Below are 25,964 nucleotides of genomic sequence, written 5' to 3'. Positions count from 1 at the left end.
CCAACGGTGTCTGTGAAAGTCTACGGCAGGAGCGGCGCATCCCACCTTTGCAGGGCGCTGATCGACTCGTGTTCTGAAAAGAACTTTGTGACGGAGAGATTCGCCAAGACGTTGGCGATCAAGGAAGAACGTGTCAACTACCAAGTCAGCGGTTTGAACGGGAGCACCACGAAACTCAACCGGAAGGTCCGAACGAATATCTCATCACGAACGAGCAATTTTGAAACCGAAGTTGAATTGCTGATAACACCGAAGATCACCGGCGATCAGCCTGTGAAATCGCTCGACGTATCCCGATGGAACGTGCCCCCGGACGTTGATCTCGCAGATCCAGACTTCAACATCAAGGGCCCTGTGGACATGCTGCTTGGAGCTGCCATATTCTGGGACTTGATGAAGGCAGGCAGACTTGATTTGGCGGCGAATCATCCATCTCTCACGAAGACAGAGTTTGGATGGGTGGTTGGTGGAGTGCACTGACACAGGAAAGATTGGTTGAAATTCTCTATTTCAACGGGGGAGGATGTTCGGCACAGAAAAAACGTTGCCACCTCTCGTGTAAATATTTTGATTTGGTATTGTTTGCACCTATTTGTTGTCATCTTGAAACGTCAGAAATAAAGAGCTATGTTTAAGAGTGTAGTCGGAAGAGGAACGACGCGCGTTTTCTTCGCTCCGTCTCCGACGTGAAAAAATCGAAATACAGTCCACAAATCTCGAAACAAATCATAAAAACAAATCCAACAAATTTTGATTTCACTAATTGAAAATATGTGGTGAAACATAGAATCATAGGAAACTTTATCGAATTCTTAGATATTTTTCTAAATTCTTTGAATGAATAATAACAGCAATCATGTTTTATGCGTTCTTTGATTGAAAAATAAAATAAAAATACAATTCTAAATTCCGTTATATTTACCTTTTTGCCATTTCCAAGTTGATAGAAGTATCAAAAAGTAAACGTTTGCCAATTTTATAAAAAAAAAAAACATTGAAATCATAAATATTTTTGAGCTTTCGGTTATTTCCAAGAACTTTTTATGTTTCTACTCTGTATCAAAATATTGAGAGCTTCTTTTTTTGAAGATTTTTTTTTTAAGGAATTTGTTGTTTCTGTTTTCAACAACAGCTTGATATTTTTTTAAATTTATTTAATTTTTTTTGTAATTGTAAATGTTGATATTTTATATAAAGAGTTTTTTGTTTGAAATCATTCTTTAGATAAGAAATGCCTATTATTTGAGATGCTGACAAGTCGGGACTTTGAAAATGGGATTTGAGTGGTCACCATGTAAAAAAGAACCAAAATCATAAGAATTAGATAAGGAATAATATTTTTTAAAGTTTATGTCCCTCGACTCTGGCCAAACTCGCGGGAGGGGGTGCAAAAAAAAAGTATGGAAATTGAAATAACAGGCCATGGTATTAACATTTGAATGAAGTAAGTGTTTTAAAATGCTTTTTAAACCTGCCCAGTTTTTTTTTGCAATCATTAGTTTTCAAATAATCGAAGTACTAATAGATTTTTTGATTAAATTAATGATTGCAAAACAACTGAACTAGTGTAAAATGCATTTCAAAATACTTTTTTCATTCAAACGTTGAGACTATGGCTTGTTTTTTCAATTTTTTTTTTCTATAAAACATTTGGTTTATGGATGACTCTTTCAAAGATTAAAGAACAAAAAAGCAAAGTATTTAGTTAAAAATAGTTTAAGATGCAGAAAAATGCAAATTAAATACAAGAGGAATGGCTCGGAATAAAATTGAGTTTGAAAGAAAAGTGTTCAAAACACATAAAATTAGTTTGTTAAATAGAATTTTGGTTGAAGCAGATTGTAATAATGTCTTTAATTTGAAAGAATTTTTAATTAAAAAAAAACATTGTTTGTGTGGCGTATAAAGTATATTTTCAAGAATTATTTTAATTCTTATAAATTTGAACTAAAATGATAACATTTTTTTTGTGAAACGTTGCTGAACTTAAAAAAAATATCAAAAGTAAAAATGATATTTCCTAATCAATTAATTATTTTCTGCTCGGTAAACAGAATCACAAGAAGATGTTTGTTTATGGTAATCAGTACAATTTATCTGTAATTTCTTAGAAAAACTCAAACCCGGGCAGACGGTAATAACAAAATTCATGCCATTTCAATAACAAATGCTGTTAAAATAACAAAAAGTGTTATGGAATTTTCTTGCAAAATCCATTTTTGCATAAGAGTTCAATAACAGTTTATGTTATCATAACAAAATTTGTTATTGGTCTGATATTGATTGAAAGCCAAAACATCTTGGGAATAACATTTTTTTTGTTATGGAAAAATAACTCCAATTGTTATTGGGATGATCGGATTAGTTGTTAAAATAACAAAAAAATAATAACAAAGATTTGTTGGAAGAATAACTTATGTAATTAGTCTGTTATTGCAATAACATTCCAATAACAAAAAAATCATAACGTCGAATAACAATTCTTGTTATAAATAACATAAAATGTTATTGGCCTAGTATTTTCAAATATCAAAAAATGTTATTCCAAAGTTATTTCCGTCTGCTCGGGAAGTCAGAATTTAAAATAAGATTTTTGCAATTTTGATGTGAAACTATATTTTTTTCTGTTATCTTCGAATGAAGAAGCGGCCTACTTTTGATCGTCAATGATAACAGTTCTTAAGAGTAAATAACAGCATCCATTTGAGTGCAGAAAAGTTCAGGTTTTCAGGTGGACACGGAAGTTTCACAGGAAATTACAAATGCAAAGAATGTTTTTCGAAATTGCAAAAAGACTTGTTGCAAACTTGGTTTTTTAACTTTAGTTGTATTTATCAAACTTGGTAAATCTCGTTCGACTCGTGCTGAAAAAATCTTATTTTTGTAACTGTTGCAAAAACTACAATTTGTTTTCATTCATTCAAAAATGTGAATCAAATTTCATTTTTTTTTTACATTGAAACTCTGTTTAAAAGTTGCTAAAATTTTGACAAACTACATTTCTTATAGCAACGAGTCAAGTGACAAATGTTGAACAAGCTGCCTCTTCAACTCGTTGACCTTTTGCGGGTTTGCGTCTGGAAGCGTGAGGATTGCGTGCTCTTGCTCCGTCTAGAGCTGTGTAGCTTCGCGGAAGAGTTATTTCGGACATCTGATGAGGCAGTCAGTGTCCCCAATAGACCCAGTTGACCCGACGGTGGACTTGGGCGGAGAGGGGTAATTCCCTAAATAGAACACATTTCTACCACGCCGAGTACTCGTGTTGTTGTACGGCCACTTGAAGACTTGGGGGAAAAGACTGCACGCAGCAAATGTAAACGGAACGGAAGAGTCCAATTTGCCAGCCCCAAATTGGCAGCTCAAATTCAGGTTTGTTTTCATTTTTCTACGGTAGGCAAACTCAACTGGAATTTAGACTGAAATTCTTGGAATTGGGAGCTAGGCAAATATTTCCAGAATTTCGGCATCAGTTCTGGTCTACGAAAAGTGGTTAATGTAGAGTGCACATTAGGGAGGCTTCAAAGGTTTAAATGTGATTTTCCCCATAATATCTGTGATTTTAGCAATTTTTGAGTCTTAAAAAATTCAACTTAAGAAATTCTAATTTAAACTTCATGCACAAGATTTCTTCACTGTTATGAATATCTTTCCTCGTTCTCGTTATGGAAACATTACAGAAATTCTCTACCAACAACTCGGCCACCACAACCTACGAACCTACCGAAATAACACCACCAGAAAACGGAACAGCCTCACCATGCTACAGTTGCATGGCGAAGGAAGAAGGATTTATGGACATGCCAACGCTCATGGCACGGCAAGACGGTGGACAGGAACTTACGACAACAAGAGGATGAGCCCATATTGCTGGGTTTAGCTGGCAGGAGATCTCGGGGTAATTTGGCAGTTTTTGAACACATTTCAAGAAACAATTATGTCAATTATGAAAATTTCACAGATTTTTTAAGAAACCACGATTTTAACCATCAACGTCTCAGTTCCAACTCCAGGTTTCATTAGGTTCACCCGAAACGCAACCCATAACCACACGTACAAGGTTACAACTACATACGCAAACGACGAAACGCACCGGCCTTCCCATGCCAGTCAGCCAGTTGTGTTTGGGGCCCCCTCCAGCATCCCATTGGGAAGTGATTTATTCGCAAGACATGATTTCATTACGATTATCCTTGTGCTACCATGCACACACACACACTCTCTCACACTCACATTCTGATATGTTCTGGGCACTGTGTGAAGGTCAGAGCATTTAAATTACATGGCTTGAGCCCCGGATTGGGCTTGCAGGGCCTCTTTGAACGAACTAGTTCGCTCTCGAAGCAGTCGTATAACATAGTTTAGGTTAGTTTGCATTTAAGGTAACTTCACTCGAGTCTGAATTCAAAAGCAAAGTCAATTTCAGTCAACCGACTTTGTTCAAAACAACCGCTCATACCCCTCAAAAAGATTCAGGCAGGAAAATCATGTGAGCATCGTGCAGGCATTCTACGCCCGGGAACGTGCAATATGATGGGAAATGGTTATTTTCTCCGACCAACAAAGAGTAAAATAGTGGTGAGATTTTCCACTTGAGGCCTTGGGAGCGTTTGCTGAATGAACGAATCTGTTTGCGGAATGTTGTAATGTTGATGACGTGATGCTATGCTTCTGGACTTCTTTTCCTCTTAAATCAGTTGAAATTAGTTTACAAACAACAAGTTTTTTTTACAAAACTATTACGATTTCGAAACAGAATTCAAAAATGACTTGGAATGTATTTGCTATGTACTAGATTTTATTTATTATTCTTTGAAAAATATATTAATAACAATAAAAAAGTTGTTGTATGTTATGTAACGATGTTTCAAAAATTATTCCTTCAATTTGATTTAAATTTCAATGAAAATTTAATGAAAATTTTGACATAGTTCACTCTATTTAATCACATTTGAACGTGTTACGATGCATAGTTACGATAAGATAGATTTTTAACACAATTTTTTTTTCATCTAATCGGGATCAAAGTATGGGTTTTGCATACTTTGATCCCGATTATACAATTAGTTTTATATTAACAAAATCTAAAAAGGTTCACAAAATAGGCATAAACTTAACCTTAATTTCTAGGAATTATAAAATCACTTAACGGTGCACAGCAACCAGAGCTTTTGCACCCAGATTTTTGTCACAGACATTTTGGTATCTTCAAAATTACGAGCAATATCTATATATTGTTTTATTCATCCCCTAAAGTACTGTCCACAAAGTAATTTACAACAAAGTTTGACTAATTTGACAATCGCGTTGTTGCAGGATTGGGTCCGTAAGTTTGACAATTTTGGAATAAGAAGACAACAACTTCCTTCGTTGCTGTGCACCCTTAAAGATGCGTCAAAGGGCCATTTTACATGATCATTCAAAATGGGTCCGCGGGCCACAAAAAATGACCTCGCGGGCCAAGTTTGGCCCGCGGGCCATACTTTAGTCTCCCCTGATTTATCGAATCAATTTTGTGTTACTTTAAAAAATCTGAAAGGGCATTAACGTCATGATTAGAATTCCCGGACGCTTCGAAACCCTTGTTTTATCAATTATTTGGATGTAAGTTCGCATTATGAATGTCAAAACTGTGTTATTTGATAAATTCTAACATCAACTTTCATTTATTCAATTCAATTCGGTTTTATTGGTGAATAATCAAGATACAATGAGTTATTTTGAAGTGCATAACAGAGTTTTGGAGTTCCTTACAGCTGTGTGTTGCATCATAATCCATTTAGGAACAATTATTTCTTTAACTAAGGCACTAGCAAGAGTAAGAAAAAACAATAAAAAAAACTTACAGAAATTGCAAAGGAAAGGGGATAGAGGAAGAGAAAGCTTATATCTAGATCACAGGTAATTTATCCTTTGTAGATGTGTTTGATCACCAGTTCCCCAAGGGCCAGGAATTGTTCTGCCTTGTTCCGGCAGCTCCGAAACCGCGTCATCATCTCCCCCGCGAGAGCAAAGAACTCCGGCAGGGTGAAGAGATCTTCCCCGGTGACTTCTTGCTGGGCCGTACTGCCGCTACCGGCAGCGGCCACGCTGGCGAACGAACGCCCCCAACCAGGAGGGAACGCTGAGTTTTCCGCTGGAACCGTAAGCTGTCCAGCTGCAGGAACGGCTGCGCTCGTATTTCGCTGAGGAGAGTGGGACGCTGCTGCTTTCTTCTTTCTCTTTTCCTGCTCCTCGAGGTAGGCCTTGCGCGCGATGCATCCGCGGTAATTACCGGTATGGTTGCCGTCACAGTTCGCGCACTTTACGCGCGGCTTGGTTTGTTCTGCCTTGTCTCCCAAGTCCGCCTTTCGTGGCAGTGCGCACGCCTCCGAGAGGTGTGACTCACCGCACTTCACGCAGCGGGGCCGGAGGTTGCAGTTCCGCGAGCCGTGGCCGAATTTCTGGCAACGGTGGCATTGCGCTACGTCCGTCGGGTTCTTGGTGTAAAACCGCCAGTTTACCCAAAAACCGTCCAACGTCTTAGTCCGCCGCAGGTCTTGGATCTTGACGGTGCCGCGGTCGAAGTACAACAGGTACAGTGTGTGTGTACCTGTTACCGTTGTCTTGCGCGAGAGCACTTTAATCTCCCGCGGTTTAATTCCGGCGTCCGAAAGGTGACCCTTCAGGTCGGAGATCGGACGGTCTTGATAACCCTGCAAGACGATCTTAACAGGGGGCTTCTCGGGGTTGAATGTGTAGAAGTTGAAGTTGCTACGCTTCAATTCTTCAAACACCTGGTCGAAGCTCTTTTTATTCAGTGTGATCACTTGCACTGCCGACTTACCGATTTTCAGACAATATCCGAGGCCTTCCAGCAACTCGTCAACATCGTCCGCCAACGTGTCCAAAACAAAAATTGGAGGTGGTCTTCGTTCCGTTGGAGAATTATTCTTTTTTGGCGTCGGCACATTTTTCCGTGCACGACCATCGTCGTCGTCGTCGTCGGTAGTGGTGCTACCGTCGGTGTTGTTGTTGTTTTCTTCGTCGTCGCTCAGCATCTGGAACTCGTTCCTGATGGGAATGTTGGCGGATGTTGATGTGCCACTGGTCGTGGCACCGGAGGTACCCGAACGGGTTCGCACTGGTGATCTTGGAACATATCCGGGGTGTAGTAACTTTTTGTCGATTCCTTCTGCGCTCACGCTCCCCTGCGCGATGGCGGTCGACACGGCGTTGGTTTGTTTACCTTTTTGCACACGGCCGGTAGACGAACTTCGCGGGTTTTTCGAGGCCGCACTCGAACTGCCACGGCCACGGCCGGCCTTTGGCATGCTGGAGAAGCAAACTCGCGGGTAACCACAATCAATTACGGCGAAAAAAATCGAAAAAACGATGGAGCACTGAGCACTAGCTGCATGCTCTCGTGCGTACACGGAGGGAGCTGAACTTTCATTTAAAGTTTGTTTGAACGCTGTAGTTAATGCCAAAACCATTGAATAAAATAAAATTGTAAGTTTACCACAAATGCGAAACATTGCACTGAAATATTTCATAGGCATCCGAAGCACCGGGAAGGCAAAGCAGAAATTTTCTGTTTTGATTTCCTCAAATTCTAGATTTTTTTTATATAAAATATCGATTGTTTTGATGTTAACAGCTTATTTGAGACCATTTGCATTTCACTAACATTTCAGTCCAAATTTGTGCGATTCATAAGCATAATCGAGTGTCCGGAATCCGAAGCAAAAGTTTACAGATTTCAAATCAGCTTTCATCAGTGTCCGGGATTCGAAGCACAAAAAGTCATTTTAAATTTTAAATTCAGACGAAAAATGGTTAGAAAAGACATATTTTGCATGCACTCTCCTAAACTTGACTGTTTGTACTACATCCCGATGATATTTCTACATTTCCAACTTATTACATGATTTTTTGCCAGTTATAACAAAGATGATATGCTACTAAGTGTCCGGATTTCGAATCATGACGTTAAATGTGTTATTTAGCTAACAACGTAGCACTTAAAAACTGCAATTTTTCTCAAGGCTGGGTGTCCATTCAATTTAACATCCAAAATTTATCTTTGGCGTCATCCATAAAGTATGTCACGCTCTAGGGGGGGAGGAGGGGTCTGAGCAAGTGTGACATTGCATGTTATAAGTATAGGAAAAGCGTGACAAAGGTAAATTTTGGCTAATTTTTGCGTGACGTACTTTATGGATGAAGCCTTTGGAGATTTTTCAATTTTTTAATCTTGCCAAAATAGCAAAACAAAATCAGGTGGAAAATAATTACTTTTTTTCAATAAACTTCGAAGTTTCAATGAAAACAAACGTACAATTAACTGAAATTCTTCATTTACAAAATATTTCGAATTTTTGCTAAAATATTTTTTTTTTTAATATGGATCTTTAATAAATTTACTCTAACAAATTTTAACTTGTTACCTCTTCTTAGTGAAGTTTTCTTAAGCCCAATCAAATGTTTCCATTTTTTGAATTCTTTTATATTTTGATCCGGAGAACAACTTTTTGGAAAAAATGCAAGTAATCGATTCCAAAAAGATTTCTACAGATATTTTTATTCTTCCATCAAAGCCCAAATTTTCCAGCACATTTGAGCAATTCTCTACGAAATCGGTCTTTTTTCTTCAATTTTAATATTTGTATTTTTTAATCCGACTGAAACTTTTTTGGTGCCTTCGGTATGCCCAAAGAAGCCATTTTGCATCATTAGTTTGTCCATATAATTTTCCATACAAATTTGGCAGCTGTCCATACAAAAATGATGTATGAAAATTCAAAAATCTGTATCTTTTGAAGGAATTTTTTGATCGATTTGGTGTCTTCGGCAAAGTTGTAGGTATGGATACGGACTACACTGGAAAAAAATAATACACGGTAAAAAAAATTTGGTGATTTTTTTATTTAACTTTTTAACACTAAAACTTGATTTGCAAAAAAACACTATTTTTAATTTTTTTTATTTTTTGATATGTTTTAGAGGACATAAAATGCCAACTTTTCAGAAATTTCCAGGTTGTGCAAAAAATCATTGACCGAGTTATGAATTTTTTAATCAATACTGATTTTTTCAAAAAATCGAAATTTTGGTCGCAAAAATTTTTTAACTTCATTTTTAGATGTAAAATTGAATTTGCAATCAAAAAGTACTTCAGTAAAATTTTGATAAAGTGCACCGTTTTCAAGTTATAGCCATTTTTATGTAACTTTTTTCGAAATAGTCGCAGTTTTTCATTTTTTAAAATTAGTGCACATGTTTGTCCACTTTTGAAAAAAATATTTTTGAAAAGCTGAGAAAATTCTCTATATTTTGCTTCTCCGGACTTTGTTGATACGACCTTTAGTTGCTGAGATATTGCAATGCAAAGGTTTAAAAACAGGAAAATTGATGTTTTCTAAGTCTCACCCAAACAACCCACCATTTTTAATGTCGATATCTCAGCAACTAATGGTCCGATATTCAATGTCAAAATATGAAACATTTGTGAAATTTTCCGATCTTTTCGAAAACAATATTTTCGAAATTTTCAAATCAAGACTAACATTTTAAAAGGGCGTAATATTGAATGTTTGGCCTTTTTGAAATGTTGGTCTTGATTTGAAAATTTTGAAAATATTGTTTTCGAAAAGATCGGAAAATTTCACAAATGTTTCATATTTTGACATTGAATATCGGACCATTAGTTGCTGAGATATCGACATTGAAAAATGGTGGGCTGTTTTGGTGAGACTTAGAAAACATCAATTTTCCTGTTTTTAAACCTTTGCATGGCAATATCTCAGCAACTAAAGGTCGTATCAACAAAGTCCGATGAAGCAAAATATAGAGAATTTTCTCAGCTTTTCAAAAATATTTTTTTCAAAAGTGGGCAAATATGTGCACTAATTTAAAAAAATGAAAAACTGCGACTATTTTGAAAAAAGATACATAAAAATGGCTATAACTTGAAAACGGTGCACTTTATCAAAATTTCACTAAAGTACTTTTTGATTGCAAATTCAATTTTACATCTAAAAATGAAGTTGAAAAATTTTTGCGACCAAAATTTCGATTTTTTGAAAAAATCAGTATTGATTAAAAAATTCATAACTCGGTCAATGATTTTTTGCACAACCTGGAAATTTCTGAAAAGTTGGCATTTTATGTCCTCTAAAACATATCAAAAAATAAAAAAAATTAAAAATAGTGTTTTTTTTGCAAATCAAGTTTTAGTGTTAAAAAGTTAAATAAAAAAATCACCAAATTTTTTTTACCGTGTATTATTTTTTTCCAGTGTAGTCCGTATCCATACCTACAACTTTGCCGAAGACACCAAATCGATCAAAAAATTCCTTCAAAAGATACAGATTTTTGAATTTTCATACATCATTTTTGCATGGACAGCTGCCAAATTTGTATGGAAAATTATATGGACAAACTAATGATGCAAAATGGCTTCTTTGGGCATACCGAAGGCACCAAAAAAGTTTCAGTCGGATAAAAAAATACAAAAAAAAATCGAATGACCGAAATCCTAGAGAACTGCTCATTTGTAAAAGTAGCCCTAAAATTTGTATGGAGACTTGTATGGAGAAGCAAACAAAGCGAAATGGTTTATTTGGAATCGAAAGACATATTTTCATTTTAATCAAAAAAGAGAATCAAAAATTTGGTAAAAAATGTACCAACCTAGAAAATAATAAGATATTTAATTACCATTTTTTCGATGCTTCTATGACTTTTCAAAACCTGTGCAAACATCTAGTCATATTTTTATTGCTTGATGAGGAATCATCTCAAATTAATATATTTTTAAATTAACATTAAAAAAAGGGCAACATTAGCAAAAAAAATTACGCAATGAATATTACGTTTAAGTGTTTTCCAGAATTTATGATTGTTTCAAAATTTATCAAATAGCATTGTAAAATTTCAGTGTTTTTATCAATCTACTGATCACTCGGTTCAAAACAAAACTTTCATTTTATTATAATTGTAAATTGTAAGGCCTTTGCAAATATTTTTTAAAGTTTATGTCGCTCCCCCCTTCAAATTTGTCCGAAAAATCAGGGGCAGAAAAATATTTTTTTCAAAAAACTTGAAAATGTCAATGGAAATAGAAGTCTAATCAACTCAAAGCAAAATACCCTATTTTGCATTGATAAACATATTTAGTATGTTAGGGCTCGTTTTAAAAAATCTTGAACTTTTTATGGAACTCCAATGTACATCACAGCAAAAACTTTTTTTCTCGCAAAAATAAAATTTTCGTCAATACTTAGAAATTTTGGAAACTTATGATTGCAAAACAACTGGACAGATGTGTAATGCATTTAAAACACTTTTTTCATTCAAATGTTGAAACCGTGGCCTATAATTTAATTTATTTTTTTACTTCTTTTTATTTTTTTTGCCCCCCCCCCCCCTCCCCACGACTTTGGTTAGAGTCGAGGGACATAAACTTCAAAAAATATTTGCAACGGCCTAAATTGTGTTTATTCTCATAATAATGTTTTATAGATACAAAATCCAAATAATGCAAATAAAAACTCCAAAGCAATCATTTTCTTTTTGCATTTCTTTTCAAGCTTCCTTCGATTACTTCATTAAAAACTTTCGCCCACCATTCTTGATTACCAGGCAAAGGATGGTTTCTTCAACTTTAACTTTTTTCTCTGCTGCTGCCTTCTTCAAACTACCCCAGCAAGCAAAAAAAAAGCCAGTACAACACTTGTTAACTTTAGTTTATCGCTTTGTCCAGCAAGGGCCAACTTATGGTTTCCTATTTTCTTTATTATTTTTTCTTCATAATTTTCTTTGTTGAAAACAGTTCACCCTTGTTGGTGAAAAGAAACCTAGCAAAAATGCAGCAATATTTTGTTCGCTACCCAGAAAAAAAAAATCATAATGGAAAATTCTCGCTGTTTTGCAACACGAAAAACTGAGAACATATTGTTTGTAGCCTGTTTTTTTCTACACAGTGCTCATCACGTTTGGTCACGTGGCACGAAACTTCACTGGTTGTTTTTCTTTCAATTTATGATTGCATAAAATTCGCTTAATTGCGACAAAATTATTAGTTAATTAGATAATTCATCTTTTTATCAGATACGAAAAGCTCAAACACTTCTAAGTGAACTAGCTAATTTCATTAGCTTCTTGAACACTTTGTTCATTTCTTCTAGAACGTTTCCCACGTGCAAAACTAGCCAGTAAAGTAATTAATTTTTCGAACCTACACAACACCTATCCTGAGAAGGTCGCCAGCACACACACACACACATACCTTGAACAGGACCTTAAGGTGTGCTGAAACGACGACACGCCGTCATAATTCATGTGACATGTTGGTCACTGGGTAAAATTTTCCCATCGTGTAGACGACCCCAACGGTCCCCAGTTATAGGATCAAGCCAGCCCTGGATTAGGCTGTCTGTTTAGTCTGTGGTCTTCACCACGACGGGATGCTCTCCCCAGGGATCGTTAACTGGCACCACGGCGAAGATTAGGCAATCAATTTGTGACTTGCGGACGGACGAGAAGCCTCTGGACAGCAGGGCAGGTAAAAATAAACTTTTATTTCATTAGGCCGGCCCCGATCCCGGGGATTAACTTGTTTTATTATGGCACCTTGTCGAAAATAACTCAGCCGATTAGCGGCTCCAGCATGATGGTGGCCTTGACTTTTTTGTAATCTTTGAAGAAACATTCAAAAGGTGAGAAATTCTAGTAGTCAAAACATCATGCTGTACAAGATTGTAAAAGGTTTTATTTATTTTTTTATATAAGCCCATGCATCCAATTGAAAAGCTGTCAAAGGCAAACTTATGAAAAATTGGACGAGCTTTCCGGTAAAAATATTCACGAGACTGAAAAATCAAGTCTGTCATATAGAAATTGTCAAAAACCAGGGAAAACCTATTTTTTCAACATTTTTATTTTTAAAACCGCTGTATCTTCACAAGGATTGGACATAGGACAATGGTCAATATTCATGTAAAATTGTCTGGGGAATCGATTCGCACTATCGGTTTTTAAAAATTTTTATGTATAGATCACTTTTCAAAAAAACAGTTCCAGTAAATGATTTTTGTATTTTTTTAGGAGAGACATACCATCTTGCATTTTTCGTCAGTCTTTTTGTTACATCTTAGGCTATTTCCTTAAAACTTGAACGAAAAAAAATCGTGACATCACCTTAAAAATTAATTTTTAAACTTAAAATCTCATAGAAGTGGCGTGTATTTTTCTTTCAGTGTATTTTTTTCAGAAAGCCCGTCCAATTTCCTACAAGTTTGTCTTTAACTACTTTTTGATACGATGCTACGGCTTCGAGATAAAGTGATTTTTAAATTGCAAAATACAAAAATATTTAAATAACTTACGCCGTTCTCAAATGTTATTTTCGAGTACTATCAGCTCCATATACACAAAAATGGCTTATATAGGCCTAGGATAACATGTCTACAAAGTTTCATTGAAATCGGAGAGGGTCGGGTGAAAAAGTACTAGAAAAATTCATGATTTGAGCCTTGTCGAAAATAACTTAGCCGGTTAGTGGCTCCAACATGATGGTGGCCTTGACTTTTTTGTGATCTTTGCAAATTCATTCAAAAGGTGTGAAATTCTAGTAGTCAAAACATCATGCTATACAAGATCATAAAAGGTTTTATTAATAGCTTTAATCATCACCATCCCCAAAATAGAAGGCCCAGTGGACTAACTCTGCCAGATTGAATTGTTTTAAATGTTTCGCAAACCGAACTGCAAAGCATTTTTTTTTCTAGAAGCAAGAAATTCATTTACATGTGCCTCAATATTTCGGGACTGGATGAACCAAAATCGGTGGAGCGGAGCCAGATTTTCAATTCTCACCCAAACAACTCACCATTTTCTAATGTCGATGTCTCAGCAATTAATGATCCGATATTCAATGTTAAAACATGAAACATTCGTGAATTTTTTGATCTTTTTGATATTATAAAAAATTTTGAATGAAGACAAAAATTTTAAATGGGCGTTATATTGAATGTTTAGCCCTTTTGAAATGTTAGTTTCTATTCAAAAAATTAGAAAATATTGTTTTCGAAAAGATCGGAAAATTTCACGAATGTTTCATGGTTTAACATTGAAAATCGGACCATTAGTTGCTGAGATATCGACATTAGTGGTCACTCATGGTCACTATTTTTAAAAATCGAAAAACTACAAATATTTCGCTAAAGTCAAGCTTTCGGTGGCTTTATCTTGAAAACGGAGCCCTTTATCAAAAAATCTGTAAAGTACGTTTTGATTTCAAATTCGTTTTTAAAATACAAAAATTAGGTAAATTATATTTTGTTTGAGATTTGTTTTTTTTTCCAAAACTTGCTATTTAAAAAAAATAGCTCGGCGGAAGATTTTTCATAATACTCCTTTATGGCTCAAAAGTTGCGATTTTTGTCCCCTAAAACATATCAAAAAATCTCGAAAATAAAAAAAAATATTTATTTTGGGAAATTGAGTTTTTGTGAAAAACAAGTTAATTAAAAATAAGCAAATTGTTTTCCCATGTAACCATTTTTTTCTCAATAGTCCTCAACAATACCTACAACTTTTGGTGTCTTCGGTCTTCGGTCCATACAAAAAAAAGGTACCGTAAAACGGGGTGACTTTGATAGCCGGGGTTACTTTGATAGGTTTGCGATTTTTCCGCAAAATGAAGACCACAATTTAAATACGTACGGAATGGTTTAGAATCATACTGACCGTGGTAGAGAAGTGTTCAAAGTATCTCAAGAAGAACTTTTCATAAAATGTTGAAATGTTTAAAAAGTTTTTTAACTATATTTTTAATCCGACTGAAACTTTTTTGGTGCCTTTGGTATGCCCAAAGAAGCCATTTTGCATCATTAGTTTGTCCATATAATTTTCCATACAAATTTGGCAGCTGGCCATACAAAAATGATGTATGAAAATTCAAAAATCTGTATCTTTTGAAGGATTTTTTTGATCGATTTGGTGTCTTCGGCAAAGTTGTAGGTATGGATATGGACTACACTGAAAAAAAATGATACACGGTAAAAAAAAATTTGGTGATTTTTTATTTAACTTTTTGTCACTAAAACTTGATTTGCAAAAAAAAACACTATTTTTTTATATGTTTTAGAGGACATCAAATGCCAACTTTTCAGAAATTTCCAGGTTGTGCAAAAAATCTTTGAGCGAGTTATGAATTTTTTTTTTTTAAAAATCGAAATATTGGTCGCAAAAATGTTTCAACTTCATTTTTCGATGTAAAATTTGCAATCAAAAAGTACTTTAGTGAAATTTTGATAAAGTGCACCGTTTTCAAGTTAAATCCATTTTTAGGTGACTTTTTTGAAAATAGTCGCAGTTTTTCATTTTTTAAAATTAGTGCACATGTTTGCCCACCTTTGAAAAAAATATTTTTGAAAAGCTGAGAAAATTTTCTATATTTTGCATTTTTGAACTTTGTTGATACGACCCTTAGTTGCTGAGATATTGCCATGCAAAGGTTTAAAAACAGGAAAATTGATGTTTTCTAAGTCCCACCCAAACAACACACCATTTTCTAATGTCGATATCTCAGCAACTAATGGTCCGATTTTCAATGTTAAAATATGAAACATTCGTAAAATTTTCCGATCTTTTCGAAAAAAATATTTTCAAAATTTTTAAACCAAGACTAACATTTTAAAAGGGCGTAATATTGAATGTTTGGCCCTTTTGAAATGTTAGTCTTGGTTTAAAAAATTTGAAAATATTTTTTTCGAAAAGATCGGAAAATTTTACGAATGTTTCATATTTTAACATTGAAAATCGGACCATTAGTTGCTGAGATATCGACATTAGTATCGACATCAAGTTTTAGTGACATAAAGTTAAATAAAAAATCACCACATTTTTTTACCGTGTATCATTTTTTTTTCAGTGTAGTCCATATCCATACCTACAACTTTGCCGAAGACACCAAATCGATCAAAAAATTCCTTCAAAAGATACAGATTTTTGAATTTTCATACATCATTTTTGTATGGCCAGCTGCCAAATTTGTATGGAAAATTATATGGACAAACTAATGATGCAAAATTACTTCTTTGGGCATACCGAAGGCACCAAAAAAGTTTCAGTCGGATTAAAAAATACAAAAAAAAAATCGAGTGACCGAAATCTGAGAGAACTGCTTTATAGTTAAGAAAATGTTGATGAAAGCCATTTTTTTTAACTTCTCAAAGTGTTATGATTTTCTCAATGAACATGATTTTGAATCGAGAAACGGAATGCATTTTCGGATTGTTTGGACAATTTTCCACTACGAGAAGGTTAAATAAATTTGTAAATAATAAATAATATGTGTTTTTGAAACACAACTAAAAAAAATCTCCAAATTTATAGGCAATTTCAGTTGAACAAATTTCATGTAAAATGTGAAAACTTGTGATTCGTGCTTCGAATTCAGTATAAAATGCAGTATAAATAGATAATTTTATAAACAAAACTAGTTTTAACAAATTTCAGACAAAATTCCGACTTTTGGAAAGTTACCTAAAATTTAAATGTATTTTGTTGAATAGCTTATAAACTCTGTTAACTTAATATAATTATTGTTTTTTTTTCTTAAAAACTTTATCTGCTTCTTTAGTGATGGTACATTTAACGTACAAATAAAGTTTGAACATCTTAAATATTATTGAAACAAGAAAAACTGTGTCTATCAAAGTCACTCCGGAATTTAAACTAAGGGTTTTTAACGTAATCTTTTTTTCTAAACACTACTGAAAAAAACTTATTTTCCAAAATAGTGCATGGACATTTGTATGGCCTACCCCAGTACATGTTTTAAAAATAGTAATCTTGAGAAAAACCTAACCAATTGGAAAATATTCCAAGAACAAATCGAAGTCCTATCAAAGTGACCCCGGTTTACGGTAAATATTCGAAAATCTGTAAGTTTTGGAATAATTTTCTGACCAATTTGGTGTTTTGGGCAATGTTGTAGGTATTCAAGAGGACTATTTAGAAAAAAAGGAACACGGAAAAAATCATCGATACACAGCAAAAAATCCGATGGTAAAATCGCATGCAAAAGCATGCACATCACCTTCGTCAAAATAAACACTTAATAATACACACTGCATGTAAAATTTTTCTACTCACAAAAAAAAAGTTGTAACCGACGGGATTCAAACCCAGCACCAACAGTAAGGGCTGGCGCCTTAGCCCGCTCGGCCATCAAACCGATGAAGAATTGAAAGGATAAACGCATATATGAGCTTGACATTTCGGTCCAGTAGGTTTCCCATACTGATGGGCTACATATTTCAGGGTGTAATATTACATAGAATTTCATAAAATAATGCAACATTTATTTTACACCCAGGCCTTTTACACGCAGCTGGATTACTACTTTATTTGCTGTGTATTTCATTACCTTTTTTGCACAAACATTCATTTTAACAAAAACTTTTTTTTATATGTTTAAGGGGTTAAAGAGCCTCAATTTTTGAGCCATATAGATGAATGGACAAATATTTTGCGGCCTTGTAATGATTTTTTGAAAAAGTAGTGTTTTTTTTGGAAAAAATGAAACCTTAGTCAAAAAAAAAAAGTCGAGCGAAAAGTACTACATTTAATGATTTCAAGGTATAGACACTAATAGTTTATTTTTGACTGAAAAAATCCCTTTTTTCGATATTTTAAATAATGTCTATGATTGTCTATTCTTATTTTTTTTTTCTGGTTGCTGAAAAACAGCAAATAGATGAAAAAGAAACAAGAAATTGAAGTCTCATTCAAACTTTTCCACATTTGCCAATATCTCAGCAACTTATGATCTAATTTTCAATGTTTTCAAACTCAAAGTTATTCAAAGTAATATTTTTAGTCTCCTTGATAATTCTTTTTGAAGATTCAATTAGATTGATTGACATCTAGAGGTGGGGTTGCGTCTTGGAGGAATAAATTTAAGATAAAAAGTGTTCAATATTACATTATGATATTTATAGATATATTATAAATCATATTTTTTATAAGAACAAGAAAAAACTCTGAAAAAAGGTAAGAGGTTTATTTCAACTTTATTAAAGCCTTATTTTAGGTGAACTAATTTGCATGAATGCAAGCAAGAATGAAACATATTTTTTCATATTCACATTTATCAATTGAAGAGTTTTGCAATTTTGTAACTTCACTTTAGATTGAATTTTATTTAATGTGCATGAGTCAAACAATTCCTTATAAGAGGAAAAGGAAAAGAAAAGCAATTCTCTGAGATTTCGGTAAACGTTGAATATTCGTGATTATAGAGACTGGGATAAAAATTTACATATACGTTTGGTATGCCCAAAATAACGATTTGTCATCATACATTCGTCCATACGAGTCTCCATATAAATGTTTTCATTTGTTAACACAACAATTTAAATTATGTAAAAATAATCAACTGGTTATTTGTGATACTTCGATATTTTTCAGACGACAATAAGGCTGTCTTTTGAACTATGGTGCAGAGTGATGAAAATATGTTTACACAAGCTTTGAATTTTCGAAAAAACATAGATTTTTCCAAGTTCTCTAAATTATCATCGGAGTTATTTTCGATTTTTTTTAAATTTAAAATCGAATCCATAAAAATCTGACAGAGCACTTTTTTCAAGCTCTGGTCACTTTTAAATAGATTCTCTCGAAAAAAAGGTTACTCATCAACTTTTTAATACTTTTATGATCATCTTAATGATCATAAAATTCATAATTTTCGAAGTCTCGGCTTAAAAATCCCTTGACTTTTGTTGATCAATATGTTTTTACACTTTTTTTCTGAAATTATTGTGAAGAGGAAAAATTAGTTTGCACCATCGCGTTAGTGTTTTTAATTAACGACTTAAAAATTTTCCAACCCTTTCCCTCGGTCTTTTCGTTCATCCGAGGGCACACTCGATCAAGCCAGCCAATTTTCGCTCGGACGTCCAAAAATAAACACCGTCATATTCCATATTTCATCTTTTACCACGTTTTTCCATTGCACTCCAGCCTGAAGACTTTTTGAAGAATAAGAAGAAAATCAAACAAAGACTGTTTGGCAAAAAAAAGTGTTATTTTTAAAGCGATCGTTTGTAACGATTTGAACGGCCACCAAGGTGAGAGAGATATTCTCTGCTGATTTTTGAACTTTCTGTTTGGAAAGAAATCGATTTCCTGGAGGTGAACAGATTGAAATTGTTTACAACTGCTTCCGTGTTTGACCGTTAGTCATTCTTTGTGAACTATCATCAATCAATTGTTTTTTTTTAAATAATTAAAGGGATGACTTAAATTTGTCTTCAAATGTTCAACTCTAATCAACGACACATCTAAAAATAACACCTGAAAAGGTTTTCAAGCTGAAGTAACCTATCTGCATGAAGAGCAGAAAGCTGAATGAACAATCTTGACAGCAAAGTTTTGTCGAATTCCGTTCACAGCTGAGCTGAAATAGCCCCGCGACTGATGGGATAAGTTTTTCGCCTTGTCAGTTGTCAACGGGACGTTTTTTTTTCAGGATTTGCACGGCGACAAGCGGCAATTTGTTGGATTTTCGGTAATTTTAGAAGTTAATTTCGGAACCGGTAGATGGCGCAATTTTTAGGTGAACTTAGGTGTTTGAGACAGGACTGACAGTTGGTACGACAAAAGTGAAACGGTTTTTTTCTTGGTATTAGTTTCAAGTAAATTGTCGGTACAAGTTGTACAAATTGGCTGAAATGGGTCGAATTTCAGGCGGGGGCCAAAAAATCAGCCTCCCAGCTTCGGTTCAGACAAAGTCAGCTTCCACAGACAAGTGGAGGTTGTAACTTTCATCTTGAAAAGTTGAAAAATTGCTCCCACTTGAGTAAAATGTCTACTTCTGACAGTGTCGGCGAATGATGGGACTTGTGGAGCTGTTGGGTGGATGACTGCTGGATAAATATAGCCATGAAATATCACCGAGCACCAAGACTGGGCGTTATTTGGAGATACACATTTCTTCATGTGTGTAACGAGAGTGGCTGGTTGATGTGGGCATGCAAGCCAAGAGCGGGTAACCTTGGAGGGAAAATTTAATACTCTTTGATTGCAAATTTAATGGAAGTTGCAACTGTTTTCCTGTATTTTTGTATTTTTGTATTTTTGTATTTTTGTATTTTTGTATTTTTGTATTTTCGTATTTTTGTATTTTTGTATTTTTGTATTTTTGTATTTTTGTATTTTTGTATTTTTGTATTTTTGTATTTTTGTATTTTTGTATTTTTGTATTTTTGTATTTTTGTATTTTTGTATTTTTGTATTTTTTTATTTTTGTATTTTTGTATTTTTGTATTTTTGTATTTTTGTATTTTTGTATTTTTGTATTTTTGTATTTTTGTATTTTTGTATTTTTGTATTTTTGTATTTTTGTATTTTTGTATTTTTGTATTTTTGTATTTTTGTATTTTTGTATTTTTGTATTTTTGTATTTTTGTATTTTTGTATTTTTGTATTTTTGTATTTTTGTATTTTTGTATTTTTGTATTTTTGTATTTTTGTATTTTTGTATTTTTGTATTTTTGTATTTTTGTATTTTTGTATTTTTGTATTTTTTGTATTTTTGTATTTTTGTATTTTTGTATTTTTGTATTTTTGTTTATTTTTTTGTATTTTTTGTATTTTTGTATTTTTGTATTTTTGTATTTTTGTTTATTTTTTTGTATTTTTGTATTTTTGTATTTTTGTATTTTTGTATTTTTGTATTTTTGTATTTTTGTATTTTTGTATTTTTGTATTTTTGTATTTTTGTATTTTTGTATTTTTGTATTTTTGTATTTTTGTATTTTTGTATTTTTGTATTTTTGTATTTTTGTATTTTTGTATTTTTGTATTTTTTGTATTTTGTATTTTTGTATTTTTATATTTTTGTATTTTTGTATTTTTGTATTTTTGTATTTTTGTTTATTTTTTTGTATTTTTGTATTTTTGTATTTTTGTATTTTTGTATTTTTGTTTTTTTGTATTTTTGTATTTTTGTATTTTTGTATTTTTGTATTTTTGTATTTTTTGTATTTTTGTATTTTTGTATTTTTGTATTTTTGTATTTTTGTATTTTTATATTTTTGTATTTTTGTATTTTTGTTTATTTTTTTGTATTTTTGTATTTTTGTATTTTTGTATTTTTGTATTTTTGTATTTTTGTATTTTTGTATTTTTGTATTTTTGTATTTTTGTATTTTTGTATTTTTGTAGTTTTGTATTTTTGTATTTTTGTATTTTTGTATTTTTGAATTTTTGTATTTTTGTATTTTTGTATTTTTGTATTTTTGTATTTTTGTATTTTTGTATTTTTGTATTTTTGTATTTTTGTATTTTTGTATTTTTGTATTTTTGTATTTTTGTATTTTGTAGTTTTGTATTTTTGTATTTTTGTATTTTTGTATTTTTGTATTTTTGTATTTTTGTATTTTTTATTTTTGTATTTTTGTATTTTTGTATTTTTGTATTTTTGTATTTTTGTATTTTTGTATTTTTGTATTTTTGTATTTTTGTATTTTTGTATTTTTGTATTTTTGTATTTTTGTATTTTTGTATTTTGTATTTTTGTATTTTTGTATTTTTGTATTTTTGTATTTTTGTATTTTTGTATTTTTGTATTTTTGTATTTTTGTATTTTTGTATTTTTGTATTTTTGTATTTTTGTATTTTTGTATTTTTGTATTTTTGTATTTTTGTATTTTTGTATTTTTGTATTTTTGTATTTTTGTATTTTTGTATTTTTGTATTTTTGTATTTTTGTATTTTTGTATTTTTGTATTTTTGTATTTTTGTATTTTTGTATTTTTGTATTTTTGTATTTTTTTTTTGTATTTTTGTATTTTTGTATTTTTGTATTTTTGTATTTTTGTATTTTTGTATTTTTGTATTTTTGTATTTTTGTATTTTTGTATTTTTGTATTTTTGTATTTTTGTATTTTTGTATTTTTGTATTTTTGTATTTTTGTATATTTTTTTGGACTGCCTAATCTATATTTTAAAGTATTTTTACTAAAAAAATTGGAAGTTAATGAAACTAATCTGTTTATGGAACTCTGTTAAAATATAAATTTGGCAAATTATAATATGAATTTAGGTAAGAAAACATCCCTTTTTAATTTTTATTCTATTTTTTATAATTTTTTTTTTAGTATTTCCTTCTTTTCTTCTTTCCCTGACTTATTTCTTCCTCTCTCTTTTCCTCCCTTTACACCTCATCTCTACAACAGTACCGTTTTACCATACGTTCAATTTATGCCCAAAAACTCGCACTCGCACTCGCTCAGCTCTGAGCGCACGTGAAATTATCACCACCCAGTGCAAAATTTTCCCTCCCGCAGTGAGGATCGTCGCGCGTTGCGCTTGTCGTCGGGCGCGTCGTTGAAAAAACTAGTGCGTTTGTGGATCAATTAGGTTGCTGAGATTTGTGTTTATTTTGTTCAAGTGATTTGTTTGTTTAGAAATTGTCTTCGGTGGTGTTTAATTACGCTCTAGTTTGTCTGACTAGAAGGGGATGATTTACATTAGAGCGAGAGAAAAACAGTTGTAGTGATTTATTGCACTATTCTGCAATTGAGAGGGAGAGAAAAAAACACAACTAGTGACATTCAATTTGACAGTTGGTTTCCGGTGCAAAATCACACCTGAAGTTTTCCGGATTTTTCTTGGATTAGGAACTCAGCTGATAGCACCAAATCGTTGCGTAACCAAAAGCCAAAATTATCATATTTCCAACCGCGAGTTCGTACCAGCTGAGTTATGCAACTGGCGTCGGTAGTTTTTCCGAATTTTCCTTTTTGGTTTTAGACGGGGAAAACTCAGCTGCGCATGCGCAGGAGTGGCTCAACTTGCGTGTGTTTGAGCTGATTGTAGGCCAGTCAGCTCCAAGTTATTGACAGTTGTTGGGGTGTACCGAATGTGAGGAGGGAAAAGGTGGAGATTTTATGGATATTTTGGTGATGGCAACAGAGGAGCAACAAAAGCGGGCGTACCAGCCAGTTACAGCAGCTAAATCAGCAGCGGATGTGTCGCCTGACGTTCGAGTTGCGAGCGGCAGCGACTGACAGCGACTTGCGTCATTGGGGGACGCGATGCGATGGACATGACGGGATAAGCTGGGTGTACTTTCCGTGTACATGCGAGGGTTTAAGAGATTAGTGCATTAGAAAAAATCTTGGAACAACTGTGCAAGACAAGCAATCACTTTAAGGTTTTTTTTTTTAAATATATTTAATTCATAATCTCAACGAAAAAAAATACGATTGTAATGTTAGAGACATAAAGAAAAGACATAGTTCAGGTTCATTTAAACTAATATCCATAACAAAAACTTTTCTCCCTTACGTCCTACACGCAAATCCATGATCTCAATTATTTTCAGTACTAGGGGCATTTACACTAATATCAAGCCTATTGTCAAACGCTAAAACCTTTTAATTAAGGTCCAATACTAAGGCTTTCTACTGTCTTAACAAGGTTTTGATCGTGATTTACCTTTATTTCCAAACGCTGGGCTCATTACTGTAAAGTACCATATAAGGAACCTTTTGAATAGATTTTCAAAACACTTGAATACCACAAAATTTTAATGTCTAAAAAACATTAATTTGCTTAAACAATACGTATGTATGCTAAAACCTTTTTTTTATCGCACTTTTTGAAGTTGACAAAAAATAATTTTGTGGAAAGTTCGGTAATTTACGTCAACAACTCTGTGGTTTTATAAATCAAATTAAACCTTCGCTTCCTTTAACAAGAATATTACAAATTTTGAAAATCTGGGTGAAAAATTGTTTAGAGGTTGTGTCAAACCCCTAAACAATCAAACAAACCTTACTGTATTATGTAAAAATATGAAATAAAAAATGTCTCCAAAGCCTTGGAGGAATGTTTTTAAATAAGATTATTTTAGTCAGTTAATTTTATAGGATTACCTTAAATCAGGCCTGCCCAACCTTTTCGGCTCAATTTTCACATTTTTGATCGTCAAAATTACAATTGTTTATTTTTTCATGGTTTCTTTGATGTAATCGGTTCTCAGATGACCAGTGAACATAACTTTACCAAAAGTTTGAAAAAATATTTATACAAGTCGTTTTTATCTACATTTTACGTCAAAAATCAATCCGGCCCGCGGGCCGGACCAATTTTTCACTTAAAACTTACACAAAAACGACCTGCAAAAATATTTTTCCAAACTTTTATCAAAGTTATGTTCACTGGACATCTGAGAACCGATTCCATCAAAGAAACCATGAAAAAATCAACAATTGTAATTTTGACGATCAAAAATGTGAAAATTGAGCCGAAAAGGTTGGGCAGGCCTGCCTTAAATAATCACCGAAAAACACGAAAAACGAAACTATTGGCACTACGCCCCCCGGGGCATGGCCTTCCTCTAACGTGGGATTTCTGCTCCAGCGCCTCTGACGAGACAGGAGAAACCGGGACCGACGTTTTACTTCACCATCCGATAGAAGCTCAGTGGATAAGGCGGGAATCGAACCCGCGTCTCATAGCATCATCGGGATCGGCAGCCGAAGCCGCTACCCCTGCGCCACGAGACCCACAATAATCACCGATTCTGGCTTAATAACGATAATGATAATGATAATATTATTATTGTAAAATACAACGTTGTGGTGTAGAATTCAATTAAAAAAACGTTGTTACATTTTTTTAGCTGTTTCCAATTTATTTAAATTATTATATGTAAAAAAATGCTAGAAAAACAATACGTAAAAAAGTTATTCTGCAAGAACGGTCGTAACCTGAAACCTGATAATATTCAAATAAATTTCTCAAATATTTTTAATCGAGTAAAAATTGTCTCAGAATTTATTTTTTTAACATGTAATCTGGTAGGCCAAATAATGTCCATGCACTGCTTAAAAAAATCTAAAGTGTTTTTGAAAATACGTTTAAATTGCTTTTCTAAACTCACTGTGTTTCTTGCCAACTGGGAACTAAAAATATATAAAATGTATAATTTATGTCAATCATCAACCATCACTAAGTTAACTTCAAATGTTCTAATTGACACATTTTTTTTATTCAGTGTGTGTTTAAATAAGTAAACATCTTTCAATAAAATCCAATTTAACGAGTTTCTGCACCAAAAAAATCAGCATATGATAGTTGTACCCTTCTTAAAGGTGCTAAAGGAATTTTAGTTCTAAATCAAGCGTGTCTCAAAATGTATGTAATTTTGTGATACAAGCATTAAGCTCCTGATTGACAATCATTGATTAATGATGATTTTCATAACATTACAAGGAATAAGAAAATCGTTTCCAAAAAGTATCAGCATGAGAAGGGCACTATTCTAAACAACTTGTTGGAGGATTTTTCTCAAAATATTGTTTATATCATCGTACGAAAAGTCATGTCAATGTCGTCATTTTAAGTAAATGACAAAATTATGCACAAAATTTATTTGAGAAAGATATTTTATTAAAAAAAATATCAAGTTTAATTACGAATGAACAAATTTTGAAGCATAAATCAAACAATTTCCTCAATTTTTAACAAATTTGTTCAAAATGCATAAAAAATTTTTTGAATCCTGTTTTTTATTTAGACACTAATTCTAACTACTCATGATGAAAATTTGTCCAAAGAATCCAAAAACGCAGTCCAATTTTGCTTCAAATTAACTGATAGATTAAAACCAATTGATTGAGATTTAAGAAATAATCTCATCAGCGATGGAATAATCATCATCAAAAGAAAATCATTGGACCATCATCAAGAGAAAAAATCCGAAGGGAGTATGGCTCTTCTCTCTCGCGCACGAAAGATCGGTTAAAGGAATCTAAAAAAATCATCATCTTGATTATTCGGTGGAACATCTATTTCACTAATACACTTGCAAGTGTAGCGTCACACGTCAAAATAAGACCTGTCACGTTTTGTAGATGGGCAATGTGTGTAAACAAAGTGAAATAAATATTTTTAAGTGG

The 25,964-nt window shown here is 32.9% G+C and overlaps 1 protein-coding gene across 1 annotated transcript in view; it reads left to right on the top strand.

The window, feature by feature from the left end:
* Positions 1 to 22,384: 22,384 nt before the first annotated feature.
* Positions 22,385 to 25,964, top strand: part of LOC120412766 (D-beta-hydroxybutyrate dehydrogenase, mitochondrial) — a 117,255-nt gene continuing 113,675 nt past the window's right edge. Inside the window, exon 1 of the mRNA XM_052708650.1 lies at positions 22,385 to 22,416. The gene's annotated coding sequence lies outside the window, so the exon portion shown is untranslated. The remainder of the gene's footprint in view (positions 22,417 to 25,964) is intronic.

This window comes from Culex pipiens, chromosome 2, assembly GCF_016801865.2.
Source record: "Culex pipiens pallens isolate TS chromosome 2, TS_CPP_V2, whole genome shotgun sequence".
NCBI lineage: Eukaryota > Metazoa > Arthropoda > Insecta > Diptera > Culicidae > Culex > Culex pipiens.
The sequence above is the reverse complement of the archived record's forward strand: the minus strand, read 5'-3'. Positions and strand labels throughout refer to the sequence as shown.